This window comes from Pristis pectinata, chromosome 2, assembly GCF_009764475.1.
Source record: "Pristis pectinata isolate sPriPec2 chromosome 2, sPriPec2.1.pri, whole genome shotgun sequence".
In the NCBI taxonomy this organism is placed as follows: domain Eukaryota; kingdom Metazoa; phylum Chordata; class Chondrichthyes; order Rhinopristiformes; family Pristidae; genus Pristis; species Pristis pectinata.
The window spans coordinates 79,795,492-79,823,128 of record NC_067406.1 but is presented as its reverse complement, the minus strand read 5'-3'; the positions used below and the strand labels follow the sequence as shown (position 1 = coordinate 79,823,128).

The window sequence follows — 27,637 nt, the reverse complement described above, 5'->3', positions numbered from 1 at the left end:
AACATTAAAGGAAAATCAGGGAAACATTCCAGGGCAGTCACATGCAGACTTGATAATCAGTTAATCAGAACCAAGGAAACTCCCCCCAACTATCTCTGGTCCCCGATCCTACACTCCTCTATCTTGGCCCCCACACTCCAGTTTTGCACTCGCTCTTAAATTGCTGAGCGTAACAATTAATATAAAAAGTATAACAGTCAATGAACAATATTTAAAAATTAACTGCACTGTACACTTCTCCCCATTTTGTTTTATCTGGTGCAAAGTATCTCACTTAATTCTTAAATCAGAAAATGCTACATTCACTCACAGTTGTTTCTGACAAAAGCCAGGTTTCAGTTCCAAAGAAGAGAAACAGTTGGCACTAATGATTACTGGCACCACCACAATGTGCTCCCAAATTACCCAGCTTGTAAGGCAGTAATCGAGAACAGAATGCACAGATCATATGTCACAAAAAACGGAAAAACAATCATGTGCTGTTTGCAAAGTAACTCGTTATCATCTTGTCACTGAAGTGGCTCTTGTACATTCCCTTAGGGTGCACTCATAAACCACATTCTGTGTCACTGCAATTGCTGGTTTGGCATCACGCTAAAGTGATGTCATATTGAATCGACCCACAGTGGCTAAGTGGAATTCCCAGAACCTGACAGTGTTAATCCCAAATTGCAAATCACAGGCTGCGGTGTGAATCAAAGTCCCCTGCTGCTTGGGTTCGAAGAGGCAGAAGAGAATAAGGGCTTGCATAGAATTTTGTCACCAAGAAAGGCAAAACACAGAAACATAATGAAAATTCTTTGTCAAAGTGGGCAAAATGGAATAACTAATTTTCTCTAAAATTCAACAAATACAAAACAACCATTGTGTAGGTGTCAGGAAGCAAAACCTCAGCAGTCTCCATGGCCTTCTGAACCCAAGAGAAACATAATTCAGAAGAGCCGATTAAAATGCTTCCAGGGCCAACATGAACTCGGGAAGATCCTCTAGGTTGAATTTCTACAGTGAGAATTTACAAAAAGAAATTGAGAACTAATTCCAAATTCCCTTTCTGCAATTATATTTATTTGCCATATCACACCACTTCCTTATGAATGCTAATGTTACTAAAAACAAGATGAGAAAGGTATTAAATAATGTCACCCTTGAACTGCAGTGAAACTTGCACTGTGACAAACTGTTAAAAATCTGCATGCCAGGAATTAATGATGGAATTTTATTAAAATAAACACTAAGCTCCTCTGCTATTTGTTTGATTTTCCTCTCTAGGAGTGTCTGTAAAAAGCTGTGTGTTACCACCAACTTTTATAATCAATACTCCCAGCTGCCAATGCCATGACCCTGCATGTGACCATAGCATCAGGAGGATAAGCTCTTCCACTGACTTCTTGCTTAAACCAATCTGTTCTCAAAGTTGGATTAAGTGCACGATTGATTGCTTTATTCAGGAAAGCAGCATGTGTTCATCGAACACACTTTCAATCCTATTCTCAAATGCCGGTGATTTCTTCAGAGATGTGATTGTAATAAACAGAAATTATAAATTGATTTACTCATTGTTTACAAAAACGGCAGTCAAAGAACACAGCTTAAAAACTCTGTGATGCATGCTGTTAGTAATTTTTCTCTCAGTGGGATACAGTGTAAGGTGGCCACTTTGACAAGTATCTATTACAGGTTTGTGAAAGGGCACAAAATCAGAGGTTGCCATTATTCAATTATATCTACATGAAAGAAGTCTCAAAGGAGCATAGAAGCACAAGACCACATCACAATGAGAACTTTCAGATTTCTGAACCAAATCCAGCATCTGATAAAGAAACAAACAGCAAACATGACACAATATACCGGAGGACACAACCCATTTTTACACCAATGTGGTTTCTATAATTCTGTGGCATATTAAGAGCAATGCCAGAAGCAAATGAATTTGAATATGCTCTCACATTTCTAGACTTTCAGTCAGAGTACGGTTTTGCCAGCTCTGCCCATGTCCTGTGAATGAATAAAAATAAAATCCAATTTAAAACAGTTCTTTGGCAAATCTGGCATTCTGAAACTATTAGAAGCAATTTAATACATTATGTCTAATAGCCCTCATGGGATGCTCGTATGTCTACTATAATAGCCACTATTTAGCAATTAACTGTCTCACCTGATTTCTCAACCTCACCCAGTGAGATTGTTAGGTGTTATGCAGTTACTTGTTTCACTGCCTGTATTTACAATATTTCCATGTTTTAGCCTAGTGAACAGCACCTAAACATCAGATGCATTATTCACAAGCAATTTCCCCACTCCAAATCAATTAAGAATAACAATGTTACATCTCTAAGCATATTTAAAGTGCCAGTGAGATTTGCATTTGTTGACAGCAAAACATTTGGCTACCTTAACAAAGTCATAAACATTGATTATCTCTGGTCCAATTCTCACTGACATCACCAGCAGTTTCCTTCCTGTAGGAATTCTTCCCACTGCTTTTAAACTGATGTCATCACTCCTTCTTAAAAAACCATCCTGAAGACGTCTATACTTGCCAACAACCCCCTCTTTTCTTTGAGCTCCCTAAATCAGTTCAAACCCAATTTAGAACTCACCTCATCCAGTTCTAAACTCTTCAACAGGACTTTGTCCTGACCACAGTTCTATGACTGCATTCCAGCTTGTTCCATTTCTCTCCCCAGCTACTTGCTCAGGGTGAACCAATATTCCACAACCTGCCTGATCCTGAGCTTTGTTTTCCTCAATGTCTATCACACTAATGTACCCATACACACCTGCAATACCGTAACACCTCCCAACATACACTTTAGATTATTGATGAAAACACAGATGGATTGATTGAAATTATGTGAACAGGACCCTAATAACAAGATGCTTGCATTTGCAGAGTTTGAACTGTGTGGAAGGTAAATGACTTTACAAGTAACATATGGTTGTTTTGATCCAGTGGACTGTTTTTGATTGCTGGAGGGGATTAGTGAGGAATTCTTCCATTTTTCTAATAATGACCAAAGATTTTCCTCTGATTTTGCAACCCTCCCAAGGGATTACAGGACCGACAAGCAAAAGAAAGTGTTCCATCAACTTTCACAAGAATACTTAAGATAACCAATTTAACTTCAACACTATTTTAATCCCTCCACTTCCTGTATTTATCGCACCGTCTGTTCTGGATAACAAAAATTTCCTCTAACTGAATGCAGGGAAAACCAATGATTTCAGTCTCCGCTTCACATTTCATTCACCAATCCTAACCCCCTTCCTCTTCATTATCTGAGGTTATCCTCTAATTAACAAGCATGGCTTCCTATTCATCCCTGAGCGAAGCTTTTGATTCATGTCCACTCTATAACCAAGAATGTCACTGGATTAACCTCACCTGTCCTTGTCTGAAATTCTTCTAAAGTTCTCAAGCATGGCTTTGTTAGATGGAAACCCATTCTTTCAATGTTCCCCAGCTTGCGTGCTCCACAAAGTTGAGGTCTTCCAATACTCTGCTGTCTACCTCTTACTCATACTATCACCTTTGTGATCACTGAGCTGCAATTCCTGATCTGGCAATACCTCAAGTTTGAAATGTTCACCCTAGTCTTCAAATCCTTCCACAGCCTCATCCCATTCCAATTTGGTAACCTCCATTAGCCCAACCAGCTCTTTCCGCTCCATCAGTTCTGACCTCTACTTTCCATGCTTCCTTAAAGCCCTCTCTCATTGTTAGCAAATATTTTGATAACTGTGCTCAAAAAAGGACCCTCCCCTCATCTCATGGAACCTCTCCCTTAGACAATGCATTTTTGCATCTCTTTGCAAGGAAACTTGGGATGCTTTACGACCTAAAAGAACTGTATAAATGATAGTTGGGATCTATTAGAACTTTGGCTTTGTATTCATTAGCAATATGGCTCTGAAGTAAAAACAGAACATGTTGGAAATACTCAGCAGGCCAGGCAGAATGTGAAGTTCAAGTCAATGACCTTACATTGGAACTGTTCAGATGAAAGGCCATGGACCTGCTGTGTTAACTCTGCTTCTCTCTTCATAGATGCTACATGATCTGCACAGAATTTCCAGGATTTTCTGTTTTTCTTTCAGATTTTCAGCATATGGGCCTCTCTCTACTGAACATTACAAGATAATTATTTACAAGCAGACACCATCCGACCGATGGTTCTCTTCACTTCTTCACCTAGGTTTTTTTTCCACCACTCATCTCTGGGTACAGCTGGAAATTCTATCACCATACTGTGAAGGTTCCCAAAATTAAAATCAGAATTTAGGGGCACCACTCATGTATTGAGGTGAGAAATGTGGAATTTAAAAATCCTGTGCTCTGCTCGAATGACAATGTGTAACATTGCCTATTTTAGCTCTGTGGCACCTTGCCAGTCTCCTGGGCAGACTGCCAGCAGGATGATTTTCTCATTTTCGAGGAGGTTTTTAAACTTTCCACTGGCAATGATATGCTGCCCTCCTCTAGCCTTCTGAAGACATTGCAAAATAGAGAGACTAAATTCAATCTGCTTCTGACCTTATGATGCCCTCCATTCAATTTAAAGCAACCTATCAAAATATAGGGCCAGGGTTTCATTCAATGACCCCTGATGTAATGTTCTGTAAGGGGATGTGAACATGGAGTGACCTTGTCCGGAGGTCTGGACAATCGACGATGCCAGAAATATAGTCATGCAAAAGCAAAATACTGCAACTGTTTAGAAAATACTGAAAGTGCTCTGCAGGTCAGGCAGCACCTGGGGAGAGAGAAACAGAGTTAGTATTTCGGCTCTGTGGCCCTTTGCAAGTTCTAATGAAAGATTATCAACGCAAAATATATTGGGGTGATGCGCTGGCTGTGATTGGTCGTTCTGAGGGGAACTGAGGGCACTCAGCTATTAGCAAAAGAATACATTTTGAATATAGGTGACCCGATCAGAGACCTGGGAGGAGCAGAGTTACATGCACTCGCCTCTGGCACTCTGTTCCACCACCAGACTCCACCTGCCCAGGATGGAATCCCCATTCATCGGAATGGACAGCCAACTTTTTTGGGAAGAAAATGTTTGTTTATTCATTTTGAATGCTTTTGGTGTTAAAAACAGTTAAAAGTGCTTACAAAGGTTCACAGACTATGCCAGGAGGCAAGGATCTTACCCCAGCCTTGCTCCTATCAAACACTGTGAAGAATGATCTGGAGGAAGGGAGTCACTGCATCTCCCTGTCCTGCTCTGGGATTGAGAGGTCCAGAAAGGTTGAGTCCATGCATCCATGCAGGCCTAGTCAAAGCATGGGGAAAGCCTAGGGACTGGATCCAACTGACAGCATTTCTAGCCACCTGGAGTTCCAGCATATCTGCTTGTAGGTGTAGGTGTGGAAGCCCAGAAGAAATTCTTCCCTGTATACCTTGGGCTAAAACGGGTGCCAATGAAGAGGCTGAGACATTAGCCAGTTCAGCAGTACAGTCAGTATGACCAGCCTTAATTGCTCCTGATAAAAAGGTAAAGGAGAAGCGCCAGAACGTTGCCAAAAGTAAACACTGTGCACCTAGGGCGAGGTAAGGACCAGGTTTAGTTGTGGCACAATGCATTTTCGAGCAGCTTGCTGATGTGAATCATCTTGACTTGTAGGCGATGAATGACCACCGGGACAAGGTACCAGAGTGTCTGTGCAACCAGACATCTGCACCACAACACCAGTTTCTGGAGCAGATGGAGATATACCATGGGAAATGAAGTGATTCCTCCTTTGTGGGCATCAACCTGCAAGCTGTGCTCACAGCTCTGTAAAATTCACCAACAACTCCCATTAATATATCTGTGATCACTGGGAGACCCAGATTCACAGAAAAATGGTTCTGAGAGGATTTTTTTGTTAATGGCTACATGGTGATTCATATCTCACAGTGCCACTCATTTCCTGCTGAAGACAGTGACATGATAATAATCTGAGAGGCAAGTACTTTTTTGTGGTTTTGCAGCAGAACTGCCGTGCTTGTTGTGAATGTACGAGTTGAGAAGTCAAAGGACTGCCAGGACCTATGGGAATGTTACTCTTCTCTGTGGAATAAATGAATAAAGCAAGACCATCACATGGCTTCATTTCACAGAATTCTCAGTCACTGATTGCATTCAAGACAGAGATCAGTGGATTTCAGGCTATTAAAAGGAATCAAGGGAAACTGGGATAGGGTGGGGAAATGGTCTTCAAAATAGAAGATCAGCTATGATTTTGTGGAGTGCCAGAACTGGCTCAAATAGTCCAAGAGCATTTCTTTTTTCTTAATGTTTTTAAACCCCACAATGGGATGTGACAGATCACATTAATAATCAGATCCATCTCCAGAGTTGCAAGGAGCTGCATAAAAGTTTTACATTTTTAAAATGTAAGCATAGGTAGACTTTCAAAGTGTTGATATTCCTCTTGATTTGCAGTGTTTATGTTGTTATGTCAATTAAGTTATTCAAATTCTAGGTCCAATTGACACTGGTACAGAGGAAATAAAACATGTTAAATAAATTTGATTCAGCCAAGTTATATTAAGCAATCTGTTGTCTCTGAAGCTCAAAGAAGTTTTGTCCTCTATCCATTCATTTCAGCACACAACTGCCTCATAATGGTATTCTGTGTTCTGGGGGAAATAGGTGCACAAACTGGGGAGTTCAAGTCACCTTGACAAGACAGACAAATCTACCTACTGCCCTAGGAGAGAAGAGGTTGGATGCTATTATCTGGTAACATCCTCTGCACACCAACTAAACCGAACATTCCACTGAACTCAGTCAGTCAGATAATGATATTTGGAACCCACACATTTGAAACATCGAGCATAGCACTTGCACAGCCACTCAACTGCATGATTTTTTTTTATTATATACAAGGGTACCTCAGAACAGCATAATACAGATGCATGCAGCAAAAATTAATTGAACAACCTCAAGCTAATTAAGGCACCAGGATATTACGTGATGCTTGTATATTTCTGCTCCTTGTTCCAACATAAAAGTTGCGCTCTCCCACTCTACTCACATTAGAGACTGACCAATAATGCAGAAAAAAATTAAATCTAAATCTGCTATTCATTATCAGCACATCTTGCTGCCTGGAAGGAACTCTGGACAAGTCACAGGAAAAGGGTGGGGGCATACTTGCTACTTCCTTCTGGCCCCTGCACCGGTTTTGCTGTCCAACCGATTGTTTGTGCAGTCACACAGGAGTCAGTCTTGGAGCTGCTTCCAAGTGAATGTAGAGTAGTGCAACATATCCTGTTGAATACACAGTGCAATGGTACCCGGTACTTCCTAAAATGAAGCCACTTAATTTGGTTTAGAATCCACTAACCAATGAAATGAGGTATGAAAAAGTGTTATGAAATGAGGTAAAATAATAAAGTATTTCCAAGTCTAACTTTCATTAGGTAAAAAGGATTTATTTGCAAATAAACTACTCGTTAAAGAAAAGTGCAGTATCTTTTATTAGCGTCACTTCAGTGGAGGATTTGGATACACCCTCCATTATCTACTACCCATACTAGAAAAGTAAGTTTTTTGGTACAGCAAGTTATCTACCTCCAACTCACTCCATTTGGAAATGGGCTAACTCCTCAAAGATTACAAGGTCTTAAATTGTCATTTGAACCAAACTGTTCTCAAATGATAATAGCAGTCACTGTATTTATAAAAGTTTTACACTAAATTATAACACCTTTCACAACCTCAAGATATCACCAAAGGGCCACACAGTCCAACCATATCTTGATGCATAATCACTGCTATAATGTCAGAACTACAGTCAGTGATGTGCTTCACAAAATCCAAAAAGCATAATGTAACAATAACCAAATAACCTGCTTTAGCAACACTGATTCAGGAATATGTACACTGGCAGAACAGAGAGGATAATACCCATTCTATGAAATAGTGCTAAGGAAGTTTTCAATGTTTTCATGTTCACCTAATAATCTCAGTTCAATGTCCTATCTGAAAGATAGCATTGCTGACAACACAACAACATCTCTGCACCAAACTAGAGGGTTAGCATGGATTTTTGTCCTCAAGACTCTGACGTGGTTCTTGAACCCACCACCTCTTGATTCCAACGTTTTCAGGTGATTAGTCCATCCCCAAAATATGAGGGAATAAAAATCTTTAAAATCTCACTGTTTTCATATCAAAGTTCAGTATCAGGGGCACATATTAGGAAGGGACCTGGATCATTCTTTTTTAAATGGTGCCACCGAGAGGATGATATTCGTTATGCTGCAGCAAATAATGGATTTTAGTTCCCAGTAGGTTTGGAGCAATTTCAGTGGTTCATGACACCGTTACCACATTGATAGCCCCCTGAAGACTAACATCATAAATTGAAGGCTGACTCAAGTTGCACATGCATTCTTACTGAAAACAAGAAACTGCCTCTATGTGTTTCAACTCCAACTATATGAATATTGGAATTTTTCCATCATCAGAGCAGCTAGTTGAATGATTCTCACTGCAATAAAAATGGTAGGAGTCTGTTGATCCTGCTGTATAAGGCAAGGCTTGTGACTTCAGGTGGGAAGACCTTGCCAATGATTCAGGGAATTATGATAAACTTGCCTAATCTACAAAACTCACACCACTGGAATCAAACCTCAGGTGACACTTTCCTGGAGCAACCAAGAATCTTTGCAGTAGGTGCCAGATCTATGAAATACATTCCCCTCTGCCAAGAAAGACCAAAGTTTTATATTGGCCCCTTTATAAGTGACCCAAAGTATACTAAAAAAAATGTTGTTTTATCTTCCGCGCACACAATGCAGGACTGGATCCTTATATTAGTCCCTATTTTCACCGATTTGCAGGCAGGTTTAAAGGCTTTATCTGTTTGTTTCCCTATCGATACCTTGCCGGCCATCCTGGAGCAAGCAAACCCTGCGTCTCCAGCACTGCCTGCCTCTGATTTAGCTTAATTTCTGTCCTATCGCTGGATTCGCCCTGCTGTTACTTTAGAAATATGCCAGATGGCCAACACAACTTTGGCCCCAGTTCTACAATTCTATTTTAAGAATTTTTTCCCAAATTAAGAGAATGTCTGATTTCCCATAAAAGTTACATCCATATATTGTGTAAATAATTGTGGATTGTAACTCATCTTGACTTTTTTTCTTAAAAGAGACTGTTTTCTTCAATTTCAGTTATGTTCAAAACAAAAAAAATTGAATTAACACTTTCAGGATGTGCCTGTTTTTGTGAGGATTCAATCCCATCATGATAACTTTTGTCCCTTATTTTACACTCAAAGTAAATCCTGAAACCTTGCCACATAAAAAAGGCAATAAAAACTGAGTTTAATTGTTTTTTTTTACTTTGAGCCTTTTCATGTTGATCAAGATGAGTGAAATAAAAAGAGCAAAGAGCAAACAAGCAAAAGAAGTTGACTAAAAGAGGGCAAAGGACATGAAAAGTAGTCATACATAAAGGGTCATTTTCAGATCTTGAATGTTTGGAAATATACAAAAAATGGATTTAGAAAGCAGGAAAAAGCTTTCACTCTATTTCAGTATTCTTTTATTTTCCTCCCATCCAAGTGATCAATTTCCTCCTAGGTCATATGCTCTTCTTCTGGAAGGGAGAATAGATTGGAGAGCAGTTCCCAAAGTTAATTGAGGTGGTCATTTCATATTCAGAAGGGCTCAGGATAATAAAGAAGCCAATATTCTGTTCCTCCCTGTGAGGAATTAGATGTCCTTTGTTGGGTGCTTCCTCACAAGAATAATTAGAATCAGAAATCCCCTTAACATCTTCCTACAGTGTCAATTGCACTGCGTCACAGTATCACCCACATCTTTGAAAACTCCAACAGAACCTGCAAAAAGCTATGATAAAGCAGAAAGATTTTGGGATACTTGTTCTCACACCTCAGTGATGGCTTGCAGTGTGTAGAATATCCAGGGTTAGTTTTTTTAAAATCTAGTTGCTCTGTTATGTTTTGCGCACTATTGAAGTCAGAATTTTTCCAGCAAGTTAAAAACTTGCACAGGGTTGCAAAGTCCTACAGTCGTTGCCCAAATACTGAAAGCGGGATACTCTCAAACAGAAGCCGTGAATGGTACTTGGCAGCTTCAGTCACCAGATTCCCAGCCACAGTCAGCATTAGAAATCACACAGTGGAGGCTGAAGGCATGAGAGGCTGGCGGAGTGGTGAGTGTAAAACTTAGTGAGAACTCTTTGGAAAGAGTAATATCCAACAACCATGCATTAAGTGCTGACTCCCCACTTTTCTCAGTTTCTACCTTTAGTTTTGTTTTTTGCAGTTTTTCCTGACACACTTTGACATTCTCACTCCCAGTAACTCTTCCTTTTCCCTGTCTTAGCTCTTTCCTCAATAAATCAAGCAACTATTTCTGATATTTTCGTTTCCTCGTTGCCTATGTTGTGTACATTGTCTTTCTCTTCCCTTGTATATTTTCTTTATCCTATTTATTCTCTGAACTGGCTGCTGTTGGACATGAACCAACTTTGAGCTTAACAAGATCATTCCTGCCTCTTGGAAAAGCACAAGTTTTGGAGAATAAGTGAGTCCTAGTTTAAAAACAATCCATAGATTTCAACAGCACCTGATTGAGGATCTTATTTCCTATCACCATAATAATTCACAGCAACAAAAATGTGTTAATGCTCAATATTTCTTCAATTGGCAGAGTCTTTAACTTCACTGTTTACAATTATATAATTAGCTAGAACTGAAATTACAGACATATTTCTAAAAATTAAAAATGACCCTTCATTTAAAAACCAGTGAAACAGACAACTCTGATCATGTTGTTAAGCCACTGAAAGCGAAACACAGGAAAATGAAAATTAAACAAGATGGTCACCAGTATGTGACAAGTCAACATAGACCCAACTTAACCCATCAAACTCCCTGGTCTGTCCAATAGTGTTTAACCCTGGGTAAGATCACTTATAAACACAGCATTGAGGCATTGCTAAAACTCCTGCAATTAAAAATATTGCATTCCTGAATATTTGTGACCATTAGTTGATACCTCTGACATAGACACACATTTGAATTCTTAGACGGTTTTGACAGGTGATTCAATCTGGGCAAGGCTTTGCCAGCCTTCCAATGATTTCTGTGGATGGGTCACATCACTTATGATCAGAAGGTCATGTGCACCAATTAGAAAATGGGTTCTTTGATTCTGCTTGCGGCAGAGGAACGGACTCATGGCATGACCACGTTCAGTGGGGAGATGACCAGCCCGACTGGGTGTTACACAAATGTGGGGCCATTGTGTCCTTGCTGCTCACCATCCTGTACTTTGAACAAGAGTAAAAGGGTTGTGGCATTTCACAGTGGATGTCAGTGGGAAGGGAAAGGTTTCAATGGCCACCTTTGCATGCAGTTACCTCAGAAGGTGTGATGAACTCTGGAACGTGAACTGTGACCACATGCTGCCCCTCCTCATGTCATGTGGTTGGATCTGACCATGCTGGACAAGCAGACACAAGGCATCACATCAAACCGGACCTTACCTCTTCCAGGTGGAGCTGTTCCTGAAGGGAAATCTCTTTGACAAGAAATCTGGCAGAAATTTGTTCCAAGTGGAGAGGAGAGAGTTGACTCAATGGAGGAGTTATTCAGGCGGCCAGTCAATGTCACTCGGCAAAATGTCCTATGATCAGAACTGTCTGGCAAGCAGTGTTATGCATCTTGGATGGCATTAAGGGAGGGCCACCCAATTCTTCCTCCCGCACCCCCCACCTCACCTCACCTCGTGCAGTCCTTCCAATAGGATTGCAAGCTCAGCACCACTGCAAGCTGCCCTTCAAGGTGTGTGTGGGGGTTGAAACCATGATTCATCTCCTGCTGGGACGTCCCTCTTCAGGGAAGGTGTGGCGTGGGGTGTTGGCATCTGTCCAGGTTCATCCCCAGCAACTCAACAACACAGAACTCTGTGTTCCACACCTGGTCCCTGTGTGCAGATCGAGACAGACATCAACTCAGTGAAAGAGGCCCCGGGGTCTACCCAAAACCTGACTGCCTTCCAGCAGAGGCAGCAATTGATGATCCAGTGTTGCCAATCAGCTAAATCCAAGGGCAGGGAACATGTGGAGCAAGTCACTATTAAGCGAGGCGTGTATACCCATGGAGGGGAAGCAGACTGTATTACTGCCCTCAACAAACCTCTTGCATACAGTGAGAAGAAACCATATGGTGTGATTTTTTTTAAATATGTATGAAAAGAAATGTCTGTATTCTAAAAATGTACCACATTGCCCACAGTTGTAAGAACTATGTATATAAACTGTGAAAGATTCTCCATAAAATATTTAATATTGTAAAAAAAGTCAGCAGACTAATTATCTACACAGGCTGTTACTGCCAAGCCTTTACTCATCCTATGCAGACCTCCAGCACTATGCTGCTGGGTTGTGATCAGTGCTTAGAGGAGGAAATTATACCAATCATTTTAACCTGGGGGTGTGTGTGGTGGGGGGGGGGAGGGGAAAGGAAGCAGAGACTTCACTACCCCTGTCTTCACCAACGGAGCTAAGTGATAACTTAGCATCTTACGTGCATTCACGTTCAGAAATGATCAATGCAACATTTTTTTAAACATTCATTGCTTACCATTCACTTACTTCGCAGCACAATCTCACAGAAAAGACAACATAACCAAAAGCAATTTCAGTTGGTTGTTTATTTTTAAGAAAATTAATATTCTCTGCTAAAGACTTGTTTTGGCTACCAAGCAGACGGGACATTCCCATTTCTTTGACAAAGTGACCAGATCAGGTACAGCATCTCCAATGCAAACAAACCTCCTGCATGGCTCTTCTACAAATGTGCATTAACACCCATGTTCAATATAATACACCCACTGGCAGCAATTTTACTATTTAATTGCCAACTAATGTTATGGACTCCTTGACTAAAGTGCCAATTTAGCATCAATCTGTGCCTAAGCTAATGACATTTATATTTCACATGCCCACAAGATAGAGGAAGTGAACCCTTGTTGAGCTTCTACAGTCTGACTTGTCTATTCTGGTCAACATATTGAGATGAAGAACAATTACTCTGGTTTCCCGTTCATCTTTCCACCAACATGAAGAAAAATATTACATTTGCAGCAAATTCACACTCATATCAAAACTTCCTGAATTTCTGTTTCTTTTTGCTTCTGTTATTGAGCATGATCCATTACCTCAATTCTGGCCAGTCACCACTTTTTAGGACAGATGGAGAATGACTCGCTTAATCTGCTTTCTGAAAGTAACTGCTTCACCAAACTGGATCCAGACCTTCCTCATCAAAAAACCCAGCAAATCAGATCCTTTATTCCAATAGCCAATGCTAAGCAACATCAATCTTGACCTAAAATTATTGAATTAAACCGTTATAACAGTTTTAAAAACTGATCTTTTGATTAAGAAGTTATATTAAAAAAAACTGTCCATAGCAAATATGGTAATGATAGGTTTGTAATTTGTTCATTATCTCCAATCTTTTGTCAAATATATAATGCGAACAAACAAGAAATGTGCTTCTTTACGGTTAGGAAGAGAAAGCATACATTTCCAGATCATTTGCAAATTGGCACCAGTCACTCACTGAAATCCTTCACTTGGATGCTGCCATTGTTAGTTCTTGGATGACTGTTACATGGGTGATATCTTGCACTGTCAAGCTTCAATACAGGCAAGAAAAAAAATTGCACCGTTTAGGAGATTGAGTCAGAAAACACCAACTTGTAAAACATTTAAAAGGAATATTAAAATGCTTTTTGACAAAATGCATCCTTGCATCAGATTTAATGGAATAGCTTTGATCCCAACTCGAAAACTCCACAGTGATCCAAATAAAGATGCTGGCTTTGTAGAGCACTTGCTCTTGGCACAGTCTTTTGTCAGCTTAAGTGGTTTATTTTGAAGTCTATATGTATTCAAGATTTCAAAGATTAAGCTTTTTGTACTTCATACTTTTAGCAACAAATACAGATTCATATATTAGGATCATTGTGTTCAGTTAGAGAAGATTGATATTAAGGGAGGCACTGATCTGAAATTGATGGGGCACCGAGAAATTCATACCAATTTAAATTGGTGCATTAAACTTAAATTACAGGCAGAGCCAGAATCAAAAGTGCCAACTGTACTAAGGAGCTTGGTGCATTAATAACAACTCCCACCACCATACCACCACACCTAAACGCAACCACCTCATCTCCCCAATAACCAACTCCCTCTGTTGATTTTAGCTTCACATTGCATTTAAATGCATTCCGCCCTCCCTATTTAAAGCCTAAAAGTCTTCTTACGCTAATTTCTTGTTTTCTTTGTTTCATCAACCTCCTCTAAAACAAATTCTGAATGGTAACATAGTAGTTGGAATAAACTACTATCCAAACTGAATGGAGCCCTCAATTATCTCGAAGTGGTGACTTCAGCTGTACTCTGATAAAGATTTAAAGTGTACTAAGGTCTGACATTTTTTTTTAAATCTTCCAGAAAGCTCCTCCATCTACTTTAGTCTTTCCGTAATGCTACTTTTGTCACTTACTCTAATTATGTAAAAGTGCTGCTGGAGAAGTGATTCAAGCACTGCTGATAATTTGATACATTAACATTATATTGACCATCTTACTCAGTCTGTAACATCTTTAATTAAAGCAGTGTCCTTTATTTGATATCTGGCCAGACTATACCTGAGCTCAGTATATTTGATAATGACAGTGCTTAAAAAACGAAAATGTTTCTCATGTAATGCAAATGTTTTGCAATGTAATAAATGAACATAAACCTATTTCTGTTTTAGCATTTGCCTCTCTAAGTGACTGAAATATATTTTGTGATCCGAGAAGGAAGACGGGTTGCTGGAAGCCCGAGGCTAGGTGCAAAAATGTCACATTTTAGCATCATCATCTCAGAACTGGAGCAACAATGGTGTCACTGATGGAGAGAGAAACAGTCTGTAATGTAAAGATTATAAATCCCATTTTCATTTGAAGCATATTATAGAATAATTATATCTTGAGATATGATTTTCAGTGTGTTGTCAGTGAATGTCAACTTGTAACTACATCTTTTGTTGTATCTGAAAGCAAGATCCTCAATGTTTAGAGATGCACAAAGATATGTATTATTTTCCTGGAATAATAGCACTCTACCATGGTTTTAGGGTTTTAATATGCTAAATAATCTCTTTGTTAGTTCTGGATAGACATATAATCAATGGATACATGTTTCACAAACAAGATAAAGTTAATCCTCTCTGCGATCTCTTTACAGAATCATCACTTAGTTGCAGTTTCTCTAAGATGTGCAGTGAGCTTGTATAGTGATGCAGAACAAAATCCATCTTAGCTGTTCTGGTTCACTCCATCTTATTTCAATTCTTATTACAGATCACACTTTCTCTCTTGAAATCAGATTCTGAATGGAATTCATTCAAAGAAAAAAAAATCACCTTGCTCACACTGGTCGTGTGCTGACAGTGACAAAGTGAAGGCCAGATAGCTCAGCACGATCCAAAACACTGCAGTATTACTCAAGGGAAAATTTTTATATGCATCCTCATACTCATTGCAGAAGACCTAGCTCAGACGCAAGAACATATCAATTAAAAGAAAGGCTGCATCATATCCTCCTTTTAAGATTAATATTTAGTTAAGATAGGGAGTAAACAATTTTTCTTCACCTACATAATTCAGTAAACATTTCACGATCATTCCTGAGGACTTATGCCACTACCAGCAACAATAAAAAGCAGCAGGAAAATAAGAGCACCCCTCACAAGTACACAAACCTCTAACTAAAGTTGGATCAAATAGAAACTCTGGGAAAGATTTTAACTCCCATTGCTGGCAGTTAAACAAAGGGCAATCACTTTACCCCTTTAATTTCACTGCATTCCCATCTTGTCACAATAACAATATTCTCTTTTGAGCAGGAAAGCAGCACAATGCAAAAATGAAGCAAAGTCATAACCATATAGTCAAAGAATCATACAACGCAGAGGATGCGGAGACTCTGCAGAAAGATATAGTTAAGCTAAGCGAGTGGCAAGAGTCTGGCAGATGGAGTACAATGTTGGTAAATGTGAGGTCATCCACTTTGGAAGGAAAAATAGAAGATCAGATTATTACTTAAATGGTGAGAAATTGCAGCATGGTGCTGTGCAGAGGGACTTGAATCGCGAAAGTATAGTTTGCAGGTGCAACAGGTTATCAAGAAGGCAAATGGAATGCTGGCGTTCATTGCGAGAGGGATTGAATTTAAGAGCAGGGAGGTCATGCTGCAACTGTACAGGGTACTGGTGAGGCCACACCTGGAGTACTGCGTGCAGTTCTGGTCTCCTTACTTGAGGAAAGATATACTGGTTCTGGAGGCAGTGCAGAGGAGGTTCACCAGGTTGATTCCGGAGATGAGGGGGTTAGCCTATGAGGAAAGATTGAGTCGCCTGAGACTATACTTGCTGGAATTCAGAAGAATGAGAGGGGATCTTATAGAAACATAAAATTATGAAAGGGATAAATAACATAGAGGCAGGGAAGTTGTTTCCACTGGTAAGTGAGACTAGAATTAGGGGACGTAGTCTCAAGATTCGGGTGAGTAGATTTAGGACAGAGATGAGGAGGAACTGCTTTTCCAAGAGGGTAGTGAATCTGTGGAATTCTCTGCCCAGGGAAGCAGTAGATGCTACCTCATTAAATATATTTAAGACACAGTTAGGGAGATTTTTGCATAGTAGGAGATTAAGGGTTATGGGGAAAAGGCAGGTAGGTGGAGCTGAGTCCTCGACCAGATCAGCCATGATCTTATTGAATGGTGGAGCAGGCTCGTCGGGCCAGATAGCCTACTCCTGCTCCTATTTCTTATGTTCTAGCAACGGGCCCTTCAGCCCACCATATCCATGCTATTAAGTATGTAACTATACTAATCTCAGTTACCAGCAATTGGTCCACAGCCTTCTAAGCCTTGGCAATTCAAGGGCTTGTCCGGATACTTCTTAAATATTGTGAGAGAACCTGCCTCCACTGCCCACTCAGACAGTACATTCCAGATTTCAATGACTTTCTGAAATATTCTTCCTCTGATCCCCTTTAAACCTCTTACCTCTTACCCTAAACCTCTTACCCCTTACCCTAAACCTATGCCCTCTGGTATTAGATACTTCTCCTTTATGGAAAATGTTTCTGACCATCTGCCCTATCTCCCTCATAAGTCCTTTAAATATAAAGATCCAGTCCTGTCTACATTATGAATTGGAGATCTGAGTGGATCATAAGGTGTATCTTGAGAGAGGATAAGCAGGTAAATGACAACATTTAGTTTAACTGGTAACTCAGAGGGCTTGGGCCTTCCTTGTCCTGGAGCATCCTCCTTCACAGATCAACACCAAAGAATGGGCCTACTCCATGCCACCTAAATGGGTGCCTGACTGTGGCCTCCTATCAACAAAGTCCTGCTTCTTGTCACTGCACACTGATCATTTAAGAGCTCGTGTGAGGGCCTTGTCTGTTCTCCATTCAAAATCAAGGCAATTTTGGGTAAATTATTATAAATAAATTACTAGTTCTGGCCAAAAAGAGTAAAATTTAAATATCAAAACCAAGGTTCACCCATCTAAAAGATGTCAGTATGAACCATCTGGTGACAAGCACTCATCACGCCATTAAATCGAGTCACTTGTAGATAGGAACGCCCATTAATTCAAAATTACAGTATGATGCAAACGTAAGTATGCAAATACTAAATGATTTGCTATGAGACTGTTCTATCTGCTGCTTAAATAGTTTAATATCTTTGCTAAAAAAAAGTGGACAAAAGTTTCAGAAAATAGATTAAGTGATCACATATTAATATTTGCACCATATATTTTCCAGGCCATGCACAGTAACCCTTTCCCTTTACCAACCTAAGTGCTATTTTAGAAGAGGAAAAGGTAGCCCATGAAACCAAGGGCTCAAGGTTAATGTGTTTTATCTTTTTACTTGTCGCATTTTGATCCTGCTAGGTTTGAGTGATGGGACCATTAACCTGAAATGACAGTTCAATGTTCAAGTTCCTTTGCACACATCATCAGAACATAAGGGAACACAGACAAGGAATAAGTCTGTGAATCACTCATTATGCATCAAGTGTTTCTGTATGTCCATCAGATTAAAGCAGGCGCTTACACAAAATGTGTTTTGACAACACTTTATCAACACTTCACAATATGTCACGGTCTGGATATGAGTGGAAATTGTGCAACACGTGCAGCAAGTATGAAGAAGATCAGCGCAAATAAAATCACACCACTAAATATATTTTCCTTTTCAAAAGTACACATTTTTCTTGGGACATTTGACCTTTTTCCCCAAACTTCAACACTCTGCAATAGGCTGTTATCAACTTAGCATGAGTTTTTCCCCATAGATCTGCCCATTTATTTACATGACACAAATCTTTATGTTTACATGCATTTAATATGCTACATTTCATTTCCATTTAAAGTATTCCCCCCCCCCCACCTCTCTCTCTCTCTCTCTCAGCTTGGTTCATTACTATTCATTCTCAGACAATGATCTGCAACTAGGATAACATGCTAAACAGCCAAGCCCTCATCACTTCCTCTAAAACCCTCTTCTCATTGTTATATTAAATAACTGTGGAGACATTACAAGGAAGAAGTGCGGACACTTCCCCGCCCTCTCCCAATAGAACAATGTAGGCAGTTACAACAGTTTCTGAATTCCCGTCAGAGTCCCTCCCGAAAAGCACCGTCAGATTACCTTCACCAGAAGGACTGCAACAGTTCAAGGTGGTGACTCGCCACCATTGTCTTAATAGCTATTAGGGATGGAGAATAAACGTCAGAGATGCCCATGCCCCAAAAATATTTTTAAAGAAATCAGAATTACTGCTGATTTACCCTTTTCATGGGTCCATCTGAGCCAGATTCAGCACTTTGCCCAGCAGAAGACCCAAGATGCATTGCTGTCAAAATTAGGGCAGAAGAATTCAACTACTGCATGCTGTGAACATAACTGTTATAACAATAACATGGTTTTCCCCAAAAGTAACCAGCAAGGAGCTTTTCCAGCCAGCACTTCTTCACATAAAGGAATTCCAGTGTCAAATCTTGCTGCCCCGGAGAGGGGCAAAGTGGAAGAATCACATTCCACAGTGAACAAGACGGAAAAAATCGGTCACTCAGGCACTTCTCTTAGTAGACTGTCACAGAACAGGCAATTGGACAAATCTAGCAAAGGTCTTCAATTGATTCAAAGAGGGAATGGCACATGAAGATAAATTACACAAAAAATACACACACCAATCATATCCGCAGGTCATTAAGTACACGTTGCACCAACATGAAGACTAAAATTCATTTCCCAGAGGCTTGTTCTATGGCTTTACAAAACCTAAAATATCAGTGTAAATACAATCAATGTTCATGTTACATTGCTGGTTACAGTTCAGATTAATGTTGCTACAATGCATAATGTTTACAAAGGATGCCAATGTCCTTAATAGGTAAATAGCTTTCAGCTCACTGACAAGCAGGGACTGGTATCATAGAGCAGAGGTTAGCATCTATAAATGGACAAGGCACATCCAAGGATCTTGATCTCAGCTCAAACAAGGAAATACTTAAATGTTTTAGAGTTTCTGCATTATAACTGTAACATGGCTACATGGATGGCAGTCACTATTACTTACTACTTGACTTGAAATACTGTTGTTCAGGGCTTGTATCAAGGAATTCACAGAATAAGCATTCAAAACCCACCATGATTAGCATTCAGAAGAGAACAGTGGTGGTAAATGCCAGTATCCAGTTCACTAACAAACTCCATTGTCCTACAAATTCCTGTGAATTACAATTCCTTTTTTACATTTTCTCACCTTTTTATCTGCAACACAGAAGGAAAATCACTGCATCTTCATCTCAATAAAAGTACTGCTTCTTTCAATTTCTCCAAGGCCATTTCCACTGCACTTCCTTTAAAGAGAAGAGATGAGGACTGTGTCCTTCCCAACCAGAGGGCAATAAAAGCAAAATTAATTATATTTACATAATCAAAACTCAAGATCTAGGCAACCTAGCGGAACTAAAAATGAATAAATCTCCAGAGATCCATGCATTGATCTTCAGTGGGAGATTAAGTAAGAGATTTAATAGATATTGACAATCATCATGAGAGAATCAAGGGCACTGTTACAATATCAGTAGATTGGATATGGGATAAAGTGATGCCTAGTCTCAGAAAAAGGTTTTCAAAATAGACACAGACAACTACAGAGTCCGGAAGTAAAATAAGGGAACTGATTGGGAGGAGATTACAAGGCAACCTGTTGATCAGAAACCTTGCAGACAGTGCGGATTTTAAAAGAAGTGATCCTGCCCGACCAACTTTCTTGACTCCTTTGAGGAAGTGGCAACTGACATGGACTGTCAGAAAATTATTTAACATAGAGTAGCAAAACATTTGCAATGCATTTTAAAAAGTTCTACTGGCACAGGCATTAATTAGGCTCAAGGCTATAGGGATTTGGGATAAATCTGAGGAAAGGAAAGGAAACTGGCTAATGCATAGAAAAATTCTCTTATGAGTGCTTTAGGGGGAGTTGGTGGGGTGGTGGAAAGAAAGGAATGGGGTGCCCCACGGCTCAGATGTGGAGCTACTGCTGTTCATAATTTTGGAAAATCTAATTTAGTTTTATACCAATTCAGCTGTCTGCTTCAGCAAAGCACCTTGAAATTCTGGTACTTTAGGAGAAAATTACAGGTACATCATTATTGGGAGTGAAGTAGGGATTTATCACAGTGAGAAAAAAGATACTGCTGTTATTTTTTTCCTGCTGTGAAATTTCTTTTTATTAACGTTGCTGTAGATACCACAATAAAAGAAAATCCAGTGGCTTCAGTGCAAGATTGAACCACATAACGATGCCAGTACCTCCCATCTCACTGCCTTTGCTTTCATTATGTTGTAAATTCTGATTCTTCCCAACTTCCCAGTGGCAAAGATAGAACAATTGACAAGCACTGGCATATTCAGCATACACAACCATCAGGCATGACTGGGTCACAATGAGTGCCCAGTCTTATGTGAGATATAAAAAAGACTTTTACCTTTGAAGTTGTAATGCAAATTTGCAGTTCTAATGACTTAAATCTTTTGCGTTTTGCTTTTGCGGATTATGTGGCGATCAAAACCAAAAATGTGAACTCGGCTACTTCATTTAGATCCCTGTGAACGACACACTTGCATCCCTAAAAAAACCACAACACTTTTTAAATGGAAATTCCATCTTTTTATTTTACTTCCTCCTCTTCAGGTCTGAAGGCAGATACATGTTTTCTGTGTCATCTTCAGTCTTGCCATTTGTACGTGGTTCGCCCATCCAAATATCTTAACAGCTCTTCTTTCTTCTTCAACACTGCAGAAGCTCACAAGCCAGACTTGTGCTGGTTTCAACCCAATTTACAGATGTCATTTCATTCTCTTTTGCAACACAGTCTCATCACCAATTCTATTCAATTATATTATATGAGTCGCTATACTGATTTCCAGAGGGTAGGAGGGAGGAGGATACAGTAAAACTCTGATAATGTGGCACCCTTGGGACTTTGATAGTGCGGACTAGCAGATTTTGCAGATCATTGGATATTGTTCCAATTAATTTCTAACGGACACTTTTATATCACTTTTTTTTAAACATTTTGCACAGCAATAAAGTTTTCCAAACCTGGTCATCTTTAAATGGTTTAGGAAACGCACAAGTTCTCTGGACTCTGGCTCTGACCACAAACTACCCACGTTTCTGACCCCTGGTAGTCCAGACCCGTATCATAGATCCAGCCACACACCAAGCCCACAGTCTGGACCCTGGCCCCAGCTGTAGTCTGTACACTTCTTTGCACTCTGGATCCCTAGTACACATCCCGGACTAATAACCGAGCCAGATGCCAGACGAACAGGATTTCCAAGCAATCAGATGACAGAATCTGGAGCAAAAATTGAGCTGCTGAGGAACTCAGCAGGTCAGGCAGCATCTGTGGAGGGAAATGGACAATTGACATTTTGAGAAACAAAGGACTGCAGATGCTGGAATCTAAATGAAAAATACGATGATGCTGGAGGAACTCAGCAGCGCAGGCAACATCCGCAGAGAAAAGCAGGTGGTCAACATTTCGGGTCAGGACCCTTCTTCAGGACCGAAGATAGGAAAAGGGAAAGCCCAATATATAGGAGGGAAAAGCAGAGCAGTGATAGGTGGACAAAAGAGGGGAGGCGGGGTGGGCACAGGGAGGTGATAGGTAGATGCAGGTAAGAGACAGAGATAGGCAGGTGCGCAGGAGGGGAGAGCAGATCCACCGGGGGGGGGGGGGGGGGGGGGGTGGGTAAAAGGTAAGAAGAGAGAGGAAAATAAAAGGGCTAGGAAAGGAAAGAAGAGAATTTGGGGGGGGGGGCATTGTGGGGAAGGGGGGGGGTGGGGATTACCTAAAATGGGAGAATGTAATGTTCATGCCAAATTTTGAGTCAAGACCCTTCACCTGGACTGAAAGGGTACAGGGGAGATGTACAGTATAAAAAGGTGAGAGGAAGGGGTGAGACAACAGTTGGCAAGTGATAGGTGGATCCAGGTGAGGAGGGGTTGATTGGCAGATGGTATCAGGTGGGGGAGGGAGGGGCGGAGAGAGTGACAGAGGCTGGGAGATGATAAGTGGAGACAACAAAGGGCTGCAGATTATGCAATCTGATAAGGAAGGAAGGGTGATGAGTGGAAACAAATGAGGGAAGGAAGAAGAGCAAAGGGGAACAGTGAGGGGAGGGGATAGGGGACCCATTGGGAGGAGCGTGTAGATGATGGGCAGATGGAGTATAGGTGGGGGAGGGGAAAGAAACTGGGATAGGGGGCAGGGGGATGGGTGTTGGAAGAACCTGGGTAGATAAAAAGGAGCGAGAAAGGGACGGGGGGAGTGGGCTACCTGAAATTGGAGAATTCAATGGTCATGCCATTGGGTTGTAGACTACACAGGGGTGGGGGGAGGGGGGAAGTATGAGGCACTGTTCCTCTAGTTTGTGTTTAGCCCCACCCTGGCAGTGGAGGAGGCTGAGGACAGACAGGTTGCTGTGGGAATGGGGTGGGAAATTAAAACCAGAAGCTCCAGCAGACCGAGGTAGTGGAAAGCACAGACTTGGTCTCACTGATAGAGAGGAGACAACATCAGGAGCACCGAATGCAACAGACGAGGTTGGAGGAGGTGCATGTGAATCTCAGCCTCACCTGGAAGGGCTGTTTAGGTCCCTGGATGATGGTGAGGGAGATGATGTAGGGACAAGTCTTACACCTCCTATGGTTGCAGAGCAAAGTGCCTGGGGAGGGGGAGGGATGAGCACTGAGTAAAGGAGGGAATGGTTCCTGCGGAATACGGATAGGGATGGGGATGGGAATATGTGACTGGTGGTGGAATCACGTTGTAGCTGGCAGAAGCGTCGAAGAATGGTGTGCTGTATACTCGGTGGGGTGAAAGGACCAAGGGACTCTATCCCTGTTCTGTATGGAGGGGGGAGGAGGGGAGGGAGGGGAGGGAGGGCAGGGATAAGAGCAGAAGTGAGGGAAATTGTGGAGATGTTGGTGAGGGCTCCATCAACCACAGTGGGGGCGGGGAATGGAATGCCACCTTTCTTAAAAAAGGAGAACATCTCAGATGTCCTGGAATGGAACGCCTCATCTTGAGAACCAATGCGGCAGAGACGGGGAAACTGAGAGACAGGGTAGGAGTTGTAGTCTAGGTAGCTGTGGGAGTCAGTGGGATTGTAGAAAATGTCAGTGGATAGTTTGTCTCCAGAGATGGAGACAGACAGATCAAGAAAAGGGAGAGAGGTGTCGGAGACGGAACAAGTGCAACCGAGGGCTGGATGGAAGTTAGTAGCGAAGTTGATGAAATTGATGAGGTCCATATGGGTGCAGGAGGTAGCACCAATGCAGTTTTTAATGTACAGGCGAAAGAATGTTCCAGATTCCAGCATCTGCTGTCTCTTGTGTCGCCAGATTATGGAGTTGTATTTTAGCCTGTGGCGAGCACCACATAAATGACAAATAACTATCAGTCAGTCATAATCACCTAACCAATTCACTGTGAACTGCGACTTTTGTCTATCTGAGTGTTCTTCTCCGGCATTTATCTGGTTTATCAATGACCTTTATGAGGAAAATCTGCCCCCTTAGCCTGTCCAAGACAAGGTTCGCATCTTATACCAGCTAGTTGCCTCTGAATGTCTTTTCAAGTAGTGCACACACTCTTCAGGATGGAACAAGGAATGGACGATAAATGCAGCTTTGCCACTGTGATGTACATAACCAGACCAAATAAAAAAAATCATAGAACTATATCTCATCCAAGAATAACAGGCGAGAGAATGCAAATTCTGCAAGTTAAAATCAAGTGAGTAAACCATCCTGTGCAACCAAGTATTGTTCAACTATTCATTCCAAGAACAACAACAGGAACTCACATACTAAGCTCAATATACTTGTGTTTTTTCCCTTATTAAAGCTTTTGACTCCATCAATCAGGAGAAACTGTGAAGCACTCTCCTCAAGTTCATCTTTCCTTCAAAATTCATCATTACTTATGTTTTCTTCATGATGGCATGCAAGCCTTAATTCTTAACCAACAGATCTACAACAGAGCCATTCTCAGTAAAGCCAAGAATCAATCCCGACTCAGTCATTGTTTTTTTCTCACTTTTTCTTGTCGTAATGTTGCACCTCACCTCCCACAAACTTCCTACAGGAGTGAAGCTAATCTTCAGAACTGATGAGAAACTGGATGACTCTAATATTTGTCTGTGATCACAGGTCAAGCTCTAAGTCATCACTGATCCATTCACTGATGCATACGAGAGGATATGCCTTGCATTCAACATCTGTAAGACTGAAGTCCTCGACCAACTTGCCCATGCTGCATCACACTGCTCTCCGACAATAAAAGATTACATGGGCCACTTCCCTTATCTTGAGAGCCACCTCTCAACAAAGGCAGACAGCAATCTTGAAAATTCACCATCGCTTTTGAAGCCTTTGACCAACTGAAGAAAAGAGGTTTGCAAATTGAGAACTCAACCTACCACAAAACTCACCGTCTACTAGATAGGAGTCATCTCTGCCCTCCTACGTGTTTCTGTGACCTGGATGACCTACAGCAGGCACTTTAATGCACTTGAAAGATACCGTCAATGATATCCACACAAAATCCTCCAAATTTATTGGAAGGGTAAGCAAATCAATATCTGTGTCATCTCCCAAGGCAACATTCTCAGAACACAAATCCTAACAACACCCCAGCATCTTCATTGGGCAGGCTACATCACCCACATGCCCAACATCTGGGTCCCAAAACATTCCTCCGAGCACTGTCACAGAAAAAGATTACCAGGCAGAAGGAGGAAGAGATTCAAGGATGTGCTCAAAGCCTCCTTAAAAAAACTGCATCATTGCCACTGGCTTCTGGAAATCCCCATCCCAAAAATACTCAAAGTGAAGAAGGACCATTCAGGTTGGCACTGAAACTCAAGTACAAACAATGAGAGAAGGTGTGTAGTACCCTACAAACTACCCGTCTACCTGGCCCATTAGACACTTTCTGCCCTATTGTCCCATCTGTAGAAGAGTCCGCAGTTACTACATTGGCCTCATCAGCCAGTTCAGACTACCCTCAATGGAAGTAAGTCATCCTCAATCCTGAGGGAATGCCTGAGATGAAGATCATACCAATTCTTAGTCAAAGAGATTGACAGGACCATTGTGGGTTTCACAACACAGTATCACAATGCACCATAACTAGCCTGTGAAGGCAGCAAGCCGAGAAATTCTCCCACCAGGGTGGAGAGATAAAGAACTAAACAAAGGAGTTAATTAAGGTAGCTTCCAGGTACCCGAAGAAAGCAAATTATGTAAAGGATTTTTTTTACTGAAAGGAACAATGAATTTGATTCCTGTCGAGACAAAAAGATTGAGATTGCACTCCAACCAAATCGAAGCTCAAGGTTCAAAGATGAAAAGATACTGCTCCCAGTTGTGCTGCTTCTATTCACTTACAAGAAAAAAATAGTCCAAGTGCTCCTTTTAATCTATTCATGTTAAAATTATTACTGACAAAACAACATTATCATGGAAATATAATACTCATTACATCTCATCCTGACTGTTTATTAAATGCCATCTGAACTATTACAGTGAGTTCATTAAATCCGCTACATCTAATAAAGATTGATGGAGTTGCTGAATAATTACTAATCTGTACTTTGGGAATGGCTCAACTTAGACAACACTTGGTTTAACTTGAAGGAGACTAGAAAAAATCTACCATCAACGCCTTGTAACTGTACTTCGCAGTCTTAGCACAGGCATTGCAGCTCACAGTAAACAACTGAAGTGTAACTACGTTAACACAACTGCAACTTCCAGTTTTTTTCCTGGTTATTTTCTCACTGCAAGTGTACATGCAAAAACAAATGTGTTTCTTGTAGGTTATCCTCGAGAAATGCTTACAAAAGTTCAGCGCTTGAGCTCAGGCATTTTAATGTTTCCCCCCACTTAAACAAATTATCAAAAGCATGGATGATACAAGTTTGTAAAGGTACGTAAATATGTGCCTGTGCACACATACACGTACATTAAATATACACACTATTTTTTTCCAGTTATTACAAAATTGTAGTATGTGAAATTAAGTACACTGATTAAATACTTTTTCAATATTCATCCTACTAAAAAATTAATGCTTTAAGAAGCTCTAGCAAATTTAATTAATAATCTAAAGTTAACCTGGCGTCAGGATATAACTATCAGGAGATTGAAAAAGTAAAACTACACTGGCTGTTCCAAAAGAAACATTCATGCAGCAGATACAGAATGTCAACACATCGCAGAACAATGCTAAACACAGAAGCAGGGTTTTTCAGGTAACCCTTACCATTCAAAGACAAAGGAATTTTTTGTAATGGTATAATTATACAAATCAGAAGCCTCCAGACACCACTGAAGTTCATCCAATCATTCAAATAACAGCAATTCTTTCACACTGTATTTTCATCCCACTGTAGTTTATGTAATGAAAGAGAATCCTGTTTTGATTTTTTTTAATCAGCTTAAAAGTCCTTGAGTGGGCATAAATACATCCAACAAGCGAAAAAAAATGTTCAGTGTCAAAATAAACTACAACCAGTACCTGTGCTTGCTTTCACCTCCGATTAACTGAGCAATGCTTGTAATATATCACTTTCTATTCATAACATGATTTACTTCACCAACAAAATTCAGATCTGCAATAAATATCTTGTTTTCCTTTACACATAAATCGTGAATTTATGAGCAACTGCATGACAAAAGATCTGATTTGCTTCTTAATTAACAGGTCTGCATGTTTACTATAAATTCTTTGTTACTTCCTTAAATTTAACCAGCTAAGCTCTGTTGCACTAGAATAAGAAAGCTGAACTTCCATTTCAGCCTCTTATTACAGTCCCTAATTTAGCAGTAAGAGCCATTCCAAGCATCTCTTACTTACAGTAAGTATCACAGATCCAGCTGTCATTGATCCAGCAATATGCTTCCACTGTGTTGCTTATGATCATTTCAGTGTAAAC

General features: G+C 40.5%; 1 protein-coding gene across 8 annotated transcripts in view; it reads right to left on the bottom strand.

Moving 5' to 3' along the window:
- The window catches only part of LOC127581957 (LIM domain-binding protein 2), a 349,031-nt gene that overhangs the window by 190,076 nt on the left and 131,318 nt on the right, over positions 1–27,637 (bottom strand). The gene's annotated exons all lie outside the window — the stretch shown is intronic.